The sequence below is a fragment of the Dicentrarchus labrax genome, unplaced genomic scaffold, assembly GCF_905237075.1.
Source record: "Dicentrarchus labrax unplaced genomic scaffold, dlabrax2021, whole genome shotgun sequence".
In the NCBI taxonomy this organism is placed as follows: domain Eukaryota; kingdom Metazoa; phylum Chordata; class Actinopteri; family Moronidae; genus Dicentrarchus; species Dicentrarchus labrax.
In genome coordinates this window covers 5,521,167-5,534,300 of record NW_026136707.1, presented here as the reverse complement: position 1 = coordinate 5,534,300, position 13,134 = coordinate 5,521,167, and the positions used below count along the sequence as shown (strand labels likewise).

Below are 13,134 nucleotides of genomic sequence, written 5' to 3'. Positions count from 1 at the left end.
CTGTCCTTTTACATAGTTTTTTCTCTGAGATAGAGCAAGACTGAACTTCTGAAAATCTGTCACAAGATAAAACAGACATTTAAAAGTTAATTTTCAATCATAACTCAATGTTGACCCAAATTGTAGTTACTGTGGTTCTGCTTTGTAGGGCAGTACACAATAGTGGCCCTGCTTAGACTGCCACACATACAGCTAAAACCTCATATGTATATATATATATATATCAATCTGGCAACACTCAATAATGAAACCTACCTATCAACTAGAAACTATCTACCAACTATCCATCTTTGCAATGCATAATACCTTATGTGCAGAGTGGCACATGCATCAATGAATGGTTTGTATTACTGGTTAATATCTGCTGTGCCAGTGAAATAATAATGGTCATGGTCAAAGAGAGACATTAGTTTAAGGATTAGTTTATTCATGTATGAAAACATGTAATGCATTAAATATGTGCAGATTCAAGTATTTTAATCATAGTTCTTAATTTCAACTACATGCAACCTTTAGTATTTACCACCAAGTTTTTTATGGTTTGATGGTTTATTACGAAAATCTTAAAGTTGTGTTCTCAGAAATGCACTAAGGTGATAATTTAAACATTTTCTCGCTCTAGTAACTTCCTCTTCACACTTTGAGGTGCTAGATTATAATATTTTCTTTTAGCTGCAAACCGGCTTGCATGTTTCTTTTTACCTATTAATATATGCCTGCATACTTAATACTAACTACAGAACCTTCAAACATTGCAGACTGTACCAGATGTAAGAAAAGCTTAGTTGCAATGGACTCGATGGTTTCCTCTCAAGCATAAACGAGTGTCAGACACTCGATCACTGAGTACTGTGAGTGAGGTTTATTTCTCAAACATTAAAAAGGGAAGTAATCTATGACCTGTTAAACAAGAACGTTAACAGGCCTTTAGAGACAAATTGAGCCAAACATTCAGAAAAAGCACATCATATAAAAAGACATTTTTTTTATTTTTTTATATAGAATGTATGCATACATTTACACCAGTTTAATGTACATCAAAATGGGTTGCTGCAATTGTTCCTGCTATACATACAGACCCCGAAGAGAACAGAAAGCAATTCCACTGTAAGAGATGAGGGACAAAACTGACAGTCCTTATTCTGTGAAAATGTCTTCCCAAAGTTCAGCTGAAGCTCTTATGTATCACAGATTGTTACAGCCCTGGCCGTATTATTAGCATTATGTTATGGTATTGGTTCCGTCTGTGGTGTGTGTTGGTGTTTTTTGTCCCTGTTCCTCTGCAGGAGTGTGGAGCCTGTCGATTGTAGATCTTTGACGGCAACCCGTAGGTCAGCTCTGACTGGTCCATGCCGTGGGCTCGGCTGGTGGAGTGTCTCCTGCTGGTTGGTTCTCCCAGGGAGCCGCAACATCCGCCGGGGATTCAAAACGCCGCACCGCACCGAAGCTCTTCGACAGAACCTTCAGCAGCAGCATCCTTCTGTCCTCGGTTGTAGAGCATCCTTCTGTCCTCGGTTATAGAGTGTGTGTTTTTGCGATAGAGTGAATTGTTACGATCTTAGTAGATAGTGTTTTTGTATGATTGTGTTTAGTGAGTATCGTAAGGGTGAGCTGCCATTTTCTTTGTACTACTTTTCTCCTGTTTTTCATTAGGATAGGGAGTTAGGTTTAGTAACTGTATTTTATTTCTATTGCATAGGGATTAGTAAGGATTTTTGTTTAAGGAAGTTAGCCCTGTTTTGTTTGTTGTTTTGGCCTTGGTTCACCCTGAAGTTTGTTGTTTAGTCTTTGTTGCACTTTGTTTCACCTGTTTGTAAATAAATCACATCACTTGATTGTTAACACTGTGTTAGTTGTTCGTTTGGGGATCGGGGAAGGATTATCTGTTCATTTTTCATCACACATTTATGTGGCGCTCCTTCCCCCTAGACAGGGGCGTAACACAGACACTGTAACTTACTCATTATTTGTCTAACTCAGTTCTCCTAAAGCCTCTTATTAACTAGGATTGGTCTTTGAAATGCATTTTGCGCCGTAGATTTTGTCCCTATCTCTGTCATTAGTTAACGACGGGATCTAACTATTACCTACTTTGTCCAATTTTGTCCTTTTCCCCCATTTCTTATTTACTTGCAGGCTTTATATATATTGTGTGACCATTTTTGAAGGGAGCCTGAGAACAAAGGATTTCAAGTCTGTATCAATAGGATTGTTGTTCATATGACAAATAAAATAACTGGACCTTTTTTTACTATAACCATGTGACTATTGTACTGAGATAAACTGACACACTAAATGGAAATGAAACAGGAGTATGCGCTCTGAAACTGCAGTCATACTTTGAGCTAAATGCTAATGTCAGCATACTCACGTGCTCACAATGACAATGCTAAAATGCTGATTATGTATAATGTTTATTCTGTTTACTGTCTTAGTTTAGCATGTTAGCATTTGCAAATCAAATTGGCATTAAAGACAAAATAAAGCTGAAGCAGATGGGGATGCTGCATTATCTCAAAAGAGAACGTTTGAGCTAATGATGGAACTAGATAAAAAGTTTAGGAATTACTAAAGTTAATACAATTTAAACTGATATGGACAAAAATGTCTGCACCAGATTTCAGGGCAATACAACCAATAGTTGTTCAGACATTTCAATCAAACCCACAAGTCAAACTCATGGTGGTGCAACCACCTTTAAAAAGCAAGTTGCAGTTGCACTATGAACAAAGTCATTGGGATACATTTATGTTCCCCATGAATGTCTGTACATGTTGTTAATAGGAATTCATCCAATAGTTAAGATATTTCTGTCTAAACAAAATTATCTGACAAACCAACCAACAGAAAAATCTTTGCCATCATTAGAGCCACGCTGCAAAAGAGACACCATCACTACAAAGGGTGTACGTAACAGTTCCATTTTAGCTTGAGTCAGAGAAATGTGGGGAGGGTTTTGGGCTGATTTATCCTCAAGAAACTCCACAAGGCAACATAGTCCTCAAATCTCACCCATTATATCCTTTACACTGGAGTAAACTGCTGTGTCCTCCCCTTCATCCTCTTCTGGGACATGTTGTTTTGTCTCCTCATCCTCCCCAATCATCACATCCTCCTCTTTGCCATCCAACACTTCATTTTCTTCTTCCTCTCCACCTCTTTCTTCCTCTTTTCTTTCTTCTTTTACTGCTTTCTTAATTTCAGCATACTCTGTCTCTGTGGTCTCTTGTGTGTTTGCTGCCTCCTTGGGACTCCTCCTTTTCAACACTGAGAAATCAATGGTGGCGTACTGCACATCTTTTGGTTCACCAACTCCTTCTCCATCTTCAGCTGCCTCTTGGTAGTAGGTCTGATCATCTTCCACTGCTTGACCAACATCGATCTGACAGGTACAACATAAATTATATGACACATTCAGCAGCTGCTACAAGAACCAAACTTCTGTACAATATACATGAAATCTGTAATTTACATATTTACATTACTGCCAACCATATTTATCAAGCCATAATCTTTTTACATTTTTTTGTTTAATGATCTAGTGTCCATTCATTTCTATCAAAAACACAGCTTTGTTTGAGATACCATAATCCATCACAATGTGTATCTGCTTTTAAGATTGTTATTAAATGTGTTAATGCAATGAGTTGTGCTTGCTTGAGTTGACTGGATGGGCTGCTTCATTCATGCTCTTCTGCAAAATCTATATGACAATTTTCTATTTATGGTTAAATCATAAATGAATTGTGTCTGACTGAAATATTAAACAATGAAAGCCACATTCACACATCTAAAATACTACATTTAAAACTGGGACAAATCTGAGTTAAACAATTATTATATTAATATAATATACAATATTAGTTGAAAAGATATGAATACCAGTGGATCCTCTTGATTGGTCACCATCTCATCAAACTCATCATCTCGTTTCATCCAAATTCATTTTTTTTCCTGCAAAATAATGTATTAAAATAGTAACAGGTTAAAATGTGTGTACCAGGGTTGTCTTCAAACAAAACCAGGAATGAATTACTAATTAATGAACAGTGTACCTGTGGTATTTTTTTTACCAAACAGCAAATGACTGCTGAAAGAACTACCCCAATAAAAAAGGCAATGATGACTTCCAGCCGTGAAACCATTTTTAATACTCCTGTGGATTGATCTGCAATCAAGAGGAATAAAAGAAAAAATGTATATGCAATAACCTGTTGTTTGTTGTCCAAATACAAAGTTTACAGTGAAAGAGATACTAAAAAATGACAAAGCAGTGGTCTAGAGTAGCAGAAGGGTTTTAGCTGAGAAATTTTACCCTCTTGTTCGGAAGCGTCTGTTTGAACGGTGAGGTTTTCTTTTGCTTCCCCAATTTCATTGCTGCTGACACACTCAACAACAGTGTTGCTATGGTCTTTTACACTTAGGCTGACGGTGCTGTTGACTGTGTGGTTTGTCACAGTGGTAATGAAAGAGTACTCAGTGTGGTTCTTCAACAACGGCCATCTGATGGTGGGTAAAGGCAACCCCTCACTGATACACACACAGGTCAGGACCTCTGATTGAACCTTACATCCAGAGTGTTTTAAGATCTTTGGGAACACTGTAAACACACAAGCAGAATCACAACATTGCAAGAACATAATTTTCAAGAAGATTAGTACTATTATTAGTAGTATTACTACTCACAGGTCACAGTTACATCAACTGTTTCATTCAGGGTGTTATTCAGATGTTGTGCTGTACAGATGTACTGTCCAGAATGATCTGCCGTCACTTTATGGATGACAAGTGTGGCTGATCCAGTGTTGTTCTGCAGGTCAGTATTAGGTTCACTGAGCAGGTTTGTGTTGGAACCAAGATTAGACCATGTGATACGAGAGGGAGGAAAACTTTCAACACTGCAGGTCAAATTCAGAGTTTGTCCCCACTCAACAGTTGTATTCCCAGTGATTACAGATTTCTTCATATCTGTGAAGTAAACTTAAGTATAATACAAGATATTGTGTTGAAAGATTTTCGTCACATTAAATTTAAAAAAGTAATGATTTCAAAAGCTAAATTGTTAATATACATTATAAAACCTCACAATAATAATTGACCATAGAGCTGAATTGTGGAAATACCTGTCAAATATATAAATAGGTATTAGAGTGACTTTCGAAATTAAAACAGTGCAGCCATAGTGCATGTGATATCCCTAATACTGTATAAATGAGTCTAAATAATACAATACATAAACCATAAACTCATAGTTTCAGTTACCTTATTAGTAAGATATTGTACAGTTTTACTTACATATCACTGCTACATCAACTGTTTCATTCAGCGTGTTGTTCAGATGTTCTGCTGTACAGATGTACAGATAAATCTTGTAACAGTCTAACTTGGACATACATTTAATATTTTTTGTCATGCAGTTTTTTGTGACTTACAGTTTGTTGTTAGGAATTAAATAACAATATTTGTTAAAATTTGCAATATGTGAAGGCGTGTTCACTAGCTATCATAGTATTTCTGTCTCCATTACTTACCATAACTACCTGTAGTGCAAAACCTTCAAGAATTTACAACAAAAAAATATAAAAATCTCTCTACCCAGAAATATCAGATGTGATGAACATGAGTGCAGTAATTATAAACATAAAACAAGAAGTACATTAATAGCTTCAGGTTGTATCTGCACTCATTCTATTTCTCTATTTTACATTTTCAACATGCAGTCTCTGAAAATCACTTCTGTTTTTGTGTTTTAAGACTTCAGCCATGATAGTGGCTCTGTGAGGTTGTATGTCACTTCAGTGCTTGAAGCTAAATACTAATGTCAGCATGCTCACAATGACAACGCTAACATGCAGTACAGTTGAGGCTGATATTAGTAGTCAGTGGAGGTATTTGGTTATAAACCAAAGTATTAGAAATATTAAAATTTTGACCTGATGATGGTGCCACATAAAAAGTCAGAGGATCCTTAAAGTTATTACATTTCATCCTGAGGGATATGCATTTAAAAACTCAAAAAGGTCAGCCTCATGATGGCACTATAAAAAGTCAATAGATCAGCAAAGTCATTATGATTCAGTCTAGCACCATGAATGGTTAAGCCCAACTAGCTAACATCTTCCTTCTCTGTTCTCTTATTGTTTGAATAAATGTTTGTGAGTTAAATATTTGGTGGGAAAAGACTGTATTTTAGCAGGATTGATGCAAGTATACCCAGAGCAGCTGAGACAGAAATCATACGTATGCTGAGGTCTCATTTAGTCACACAGACAATGTCAGTTAAGTTCATGAATGGCTACAGCTGTAGCATCCACACAATGACAGATATTCATTAATCTTAGAATATAAACCCAGTGTATAATGGAGTGGGAACAAATGTGACATTATTACTAACAACTTTTCAAAGCAAAGTTACAAAGTGCTTTACATGGTTGAAACCAGGATTTAAAACATTCCAGGAGGCAATGAGGCAAAATAAAATCAGACAATTAAATTAAAGAATAAAAAGACCCCCATCAGTAAGGATAAATACTACTGCAAATTAACTGCACTGAGGCAAATACATTTAGACAATTCAATTGAAACAAATTAAAATAATAAAATACCTATCACTAATATAGAATGAAAACTGATACAACTGTGGAAATAAAATGGTGTGCTGGAATGAATAAGGGCTAGGTTCAATATTTTATTGGCCAGATATTCATAGTTCTTTGTAGCCATAGGGCCTCAAATCTATACAACTAATGAAGAAACACACAAGCAGAATCACAACATCACAACAAAATGCTGATAGTGTAAAAACCTAAACATCCTTTTCAAGAAGATTTGTAGTCTACTCACAAGTCACAGTTACATCAGCAAATACAGTCACAGTCCTGTTCAGATGTTGTGCTGTACAGATGTACTGTCCAGAATGTTCTGCTGTCACATTATGGATGACAAGTGTGGCTGATCCAGAGTTGTTCTGCCGGTCAGTATTAGGTTCACTGAGCCGGTTTGCGTTGGAACCGAGAATAGACCATGTGATATTAGACAGAGGAAAACTTTCAACACTGCAGGTCAGATTCAGAGCATGCCCCTGCTTAACAGTTGTATTCCCAGTGATTACAGGTTTCTTCATATCTGTGAGGCACAAAATAAAGTATCTGAAGTTAGGATATAGCGGTAGGAAAAAGACAAAAGAGTCAGATTAAATAAATGAAAGTAATGACATTTAAAAGCCAAAGTCATTATATACATTACAATACCTCACAATATTGACAGACTTACAGATTTACATAATTTGTGGGAATGTATCAAATCTATACAACTAATGAAGAAACATCAAATCTACAAGTTAAAATGGCTTTTATTGTCAAAAGAATTACATATGCAATCCTGCAGAGATAAATTTCTCCCTTTTAGGTAGATTTTACAGAATGTATTCCAGACACATTGTTAAAGATAAACAAGCAATTACAAATGCAATTCACATGTGAAGGTGAATAAATTGAATGAAACTTAAATATGTACAATGAAAGTTTAAATATAGAATAAACCTAAGCTGTATGTCTGTATAAACCTAAAAGGGAGAAATGTATCTCTGCAGGTGTGAAAACAGGTGATGGCAAATGTTACTTACACTGAGTCAATAAAAGATAATGAAATAAATAATAACCCTAAGAATTGCAATATTCATAAAATCTTACACATAGTCTATTCAAATATGATTTAACAGCTCAGTCAGAGTACAGAAGTACCATCTTCTTCTACACTCGGTGGAAGCGGACTCTTTTTAGTTCAGAGGTTGGCCAATAACATCATAGTCTGGTGATTGGTCGGTTTTCTTCAGTGACATGTAAGTTCTGTCCTCTTGGTTTGATTTCACCTTTTTTCTTGAGTTCCTTTGGAGAGAGGAGAGAGACATGATGTTGTCTTAAAACTATCCAATGCATTTACAGATCATTCAAAGCATAAAATGGTGATGTACTGTAGTAACATACCAAAGGATCAGCACATATATAATGAGGATGACATTCACAATGAGAGATACAGCAGCAACAATGGCAAAGGGAAGCACTGCACTTGGTCCATGCTGATCTGCAAAAAAAACCACATAAACCTTTGGACAAAATAATTCAGAAATATTCAAACGATAGCTGATAGTGGAGAAACAAAGGGTAACAGCAAAATTACATCTAAGAGATTACATAGTTTAATTGAAGTTATCATCAATATATCAACATTTTTATTATATATATATATACTTTTTCTTCGTGTGTATTTTGTTAAGCTGCTATAAATTTAACCCAATATTTCCTGTAAACTGCCACTATAAAAGCTTTCCAAAAAGGCGAGGGGATTTTGCAAGAACTGCTGAAGGGGCATTTATTTGAGTTTCAGCTGAGAAATTTTACCCTCTTGTTCGGAAGCGTCTGTTTGAACGGTGAGGTTTTCTTTTGCTTCCACATGCTCATTGCTGCTGACACACTCAACAGTAGTGCTGCTGTGACCTTTTATGGATAGGGTGACGGTGCTGTTGACTGTGTGGTTTGACATGGTGGTATGAACAGAGTACTCAGTGTAGTTCTTCAACAACGGCCATTTGATGGTGGGTAAAGGAAACCCCTCACTGATACACACACAGGTCAGGACCTGCGATTGAACCTTACATCCAGAGTTGTTAAAGACCTTCGAAATCCCTAAAAACACACAAGCAGAATCACAACATCACAACAAAATGCTGATAGTGTAAAAACCTAAACATCCTTTTCAAGAAGATTTGTAGTCTACTCACAAGTCACAGTTACATCAGCAAATACAGTCACAGTCCTGTTCAGATGTTGTGCTGTACAGATGTACTGTCCAGAATGTTCTGCTGTCACATTATGGATGACAAGTGTGGCTGATCCAGAGTTGTTCTGCCGGTCAGTATTAGGTTCACTGAGCCGGTTTGCGTTGGAACCGAGAATAGACCATGTGATATTAGACAGAGGAAAACTTTCAACACTGCAGGTCAGATTCAGAGCATGCCCCTCCTTAACAGTTGTATTCCCAGTGATTACAGGTTTCATATCTGTGAGGCACAAAATAAAGTATCTGAAGTTAGGATATAGCGGTAGGAAAAAGACAAAAGAGTCAGATTAAATAAATGAAAGTAATGACATTTAAAAGCCAAAGTCATTATATACATTACAATACCTCACAATATTGACAGACTTACAGATTTACATAATTTGTGGGAATGTATTGCAACTCTAGAAAACTTCTTGAGGTATAATACTAACTTTTGAGTCCTACTGAAATACAAAAAGGCTATCCCTAATATTGTATAAATGTAGGTATGAGTTTAATATATATAATATAAAGAAAGAAAAATGACAATATACAGCAGTGTGACATATTTAGTACATAATTAAGATGGTATGTACATAATACACATGAAATAATGTAAATTCATTGTGTGTAAATGTTTTTGTATTCATACATTGTCTGAAATTGTTTTGTTCTTTTTAAATTAATACTACCACTGGATGGCGCCAAAATTGTTCAAAATCTACACATATTGGCTGTAACAAACATTACAAGAAGTCAAAACATGTAATATATTGTAAATTGCATATTGAGATGGTCCCACACGGGTACAGGGACGTTAAGAATGAGTTTGGTAGGATTTTTAATGTTGTAAACTTGTTTAAGTAACCATATTAGAAGAAAGAAGAAAACACTACAAGACATTTTCTGTCTTAGAACAGTTGTACAATGTGTTTACACGTCATTGTTCAACAACATTTTCCATCAGACTGTTGTTCAGATGTGTTTACGTCTCTTAGCAAACATTAGATAAACAATAAAGGGTGAGAATACAGCACATTGTGTTTTACTCACAGGTCACATTCAGAGTCACTGTCTCCTCTATAGTGATGCTGTTTGTGAAGCTGACCTTACAGGTGACCTTGGTGCCGTGGTGTTTAGCTGAAGGGTTAAAGGTCAAAGTTGAGCTGTGTCTCTGTGTGACAGCAGTCAGATTCTCAGTCTTGAACTCAGTGATGTTTGCTGTGATGTGAGAGTCGTTCTCTCCTGTTCCTCTCCACGTCCAGGTGATTTTAGGACGAGATCCAGAGCAGAGACCAGGAGCAGTGCAGATCAGTGTGGTCTGCTGTCCCTCTGTCAGAGGAGGAATCATCACCGTGGGCTTCTGGGTCGGATCTGAAGGGAGAGCAGTCCATGAGTGGAATCAGGTGAGCAGCCTGAAGGTCAGCATTCACTTAAATTAGGCTTAAAACAATCAGTTACTGTAACATTTAAGTAATAATAATAATAATAAAAATGTAACTATTGCTACTACTACTACTACTAATAATAATAATAATAATAGATAGGATTTATATCAGGACCTGCTGCAGTTCCTACTGGCTGCCCACAGAGGTCAACAAATACAAAACAAATACAGAACTATTTAAATAAAACTTCATAAGCACAACAATGAATATTCACTGTGTATATCTGTTGTAGCTCTTCACCTTTAACAGAGACAGTTGCTTTTGGAGTGTATGTAAATCCATCATCTGTCTTCTTAGACGAGTTACCATTAACTCTGAGCCAATATGATCCAGAGTCTGACTCAGTGAGGTCATTGATGATGATGCTGCAGTTCTTCTGGCTCACATCAGGCTCCAACAGTGACACGCGTCCTGACTGATTTTTGTTGTTGTTCATTTTTGTGTGGAATATTATGTCTGATTCATCACATCTTTGTTCCGATTCACATTTGTACCAATTTATATTTTGGGGTGTAAAGTTAGGACCAGCAGTGAAAGAACACGGTATCACAGCACAGAGTCCAGCCTCTGCTGTTATTCCTCCTTCACTGAGAGTGATACAGAACTCATCTTTACATGTTTCCTTCAATGATGAACCTGTCAAAGCAAACAGCAAGAGAAACACAGACAGTGGAAATTTAGATTTTTACAATACACCACCTTTAAATAAATTATTAAGAAAGGCTACCACTGACAGACAGTACGGTGACTGTTTTATTTTATATATATAACAGCTGTTGACAGGAGAGCATATTTTTTTTATCTTATAATATCTTTGGTAAACAAAGAAGTCATTTACATAACTGCGCCCCAGGGTTTCCAAGAAAGTCAATATCTGTTGTGAGAAATGCTCTTATTGAGCTGGTTGATTTGGGGTAGAAAAATGAAAACCTTTAAAAACAATTTTATTCACATCTTAAATGTTGGCATTATAACAAGCTTAAAATTAAGATGCATACCTCTCACAGAGAAAAGAAGAGTCGCCCAGATGAGAACAAACATCCTGATTTGATGATTCAGTCAGTCAGTCTCTCCCTTCACAAGACCAAGTTTTCTTTTCAGAGGCACAAACATATTGAAATGTTTCAGTTGATGAAACTGGATCAGACACACCTCTATGGTTGACAGCCACATTTATTAATGTAAACACACAACATCCTGTATTTAAATCCACACTAACATCTCCAGGGTTGTGAGTCCCCTAAAATGTTTTATTTTGAAGCAGTTTTTGATATTTGTTCTGGAAAACTGCTAAATAAATAAGATATCTGTTGCAGCTCTGAAATAAATCTGCACTGATGCAAAATTACAGACTTTCTCAATTAAATATACTTTTGAAACCAGTAATTATTTTTTTCTTTATTAATTTAATATTTTGATGTTATGGAAAAATTACTAGTTTCAATTTACAATTTTCAAACTGTATTTTAATTATAAATGTTTTTTACCTTGTGTCTTGTTCTCTTGCTTCCTTATCTACTCAGTGACCTCGACTGAGTGTCTCTTCTCTAAACTGACTCTTCCTTTTTTACTTCTTTCCTCTTTGCACTACAAGTTTCCAGGAAGTTGCTCTACACCGCCCTACAAAGCATAACTACAGTAACTATACCAACAGTGAAACTCAAAGTTAAAAGGTTTTTTACTGGCCAGTCAAAAGTATTTTATGTAGAATGGCGGGTATGTGCCTATTGAATATGTATTATCTAAATCATTTTTATGGCTTAAAAATCATGACCAATTATTTGACCTATGACCACAAAAATGCAGCTACTGCACTCTGTCTTTGTATTACCATAAACAGGTATATAGGTAGTGCAAAGCAGGAGTGCAGTAACTACAGATGAGTGTCTACTTCCTGATAAAATCTAAATCTAATTTGATGTTTTAATACATTATTAAATATGTATTTCTTGTTTCATGTGTAACAAGTTGAAATAGTTGCCTAATTAAGAACATTTTGTAGTATTATTTTGTGAGGTTGAAATACCACAGTAATCCTTTGTCCTGTCCTTTTACATAGTTTTTTCTCTGAGATAGAGCAAGACTGAACTTCTGAAAATCTGTCACAAGATAAAACAGACATTTAAAAGTTAATTTTCAATCATAACTCAATGTTGACCCAAATTGTAGTTACTGTGGTTCTGCTTTGTAGGGCAGTACACAATAGTGGCCCTGCTTAGACTGCCACACATACAGCTAAAACCTCATATGTATATATATATATATATCAATCTGGCAACACTCAATAATGAAACCTACCTATCAACTAGAAACTATCTACCAACTATCCATCTTTGCAATGCATAATACCTTATGTGCAGAGTGGCACATCCATCAATGAATGGTTTGTATTACTGGTAATTATCTGCTGTGCCAGTGAAATAATAATGGTCATGGTCAAAGAGAGACATTAGTTTATGCATTAAATATGTGCAGATTCAACTATTTTAATCATAGTTCTTAATTTCAACTACATGCAACCTTTAGTATTTACCACCAAGTTTTTTATGGTTTGATGGTTTATTACGAAAATCTTAAAGTTGTGTTCTCAGAAATGCACTAAGATGATAATTTAAACATTTCCTCGCTCTAGTAACTTCCTCCTCACACTTTGAGGCTTACATGTTTCTCTTTACCTATTAATATATGCCTGCATACTTAATACTAACTACAGAACCTTCAAACATTGCAGACTGTACCAGATGTAAGAAAAGCTTAGTTGCAATGGACTCGATGGTTTCCTCTCAAGCATAAACGAGTGTCAGACACTCGATCACTGAGTACTGTGAGTGAGGTTTATTTCTCAAACATTAAAAACGGAAGTAATCTA

At 35.9% G+C, this 13,134-nt stretch overlaps 1 pseudogene; it reads right to left on the bottom strand.

Moving 5' to 3' along the window:
* Nucleotides 1-971: 971 nt before the first annotated feature.
* Nucleotides 972-11,934, bottom strand: LOC127367308 (sialic acid-binding Ig-like lectin 5; annotated as a pseudogene).
* Between the last annotated feature and the right edge of the window lie 1,200 nt (nt 11,935-13,134).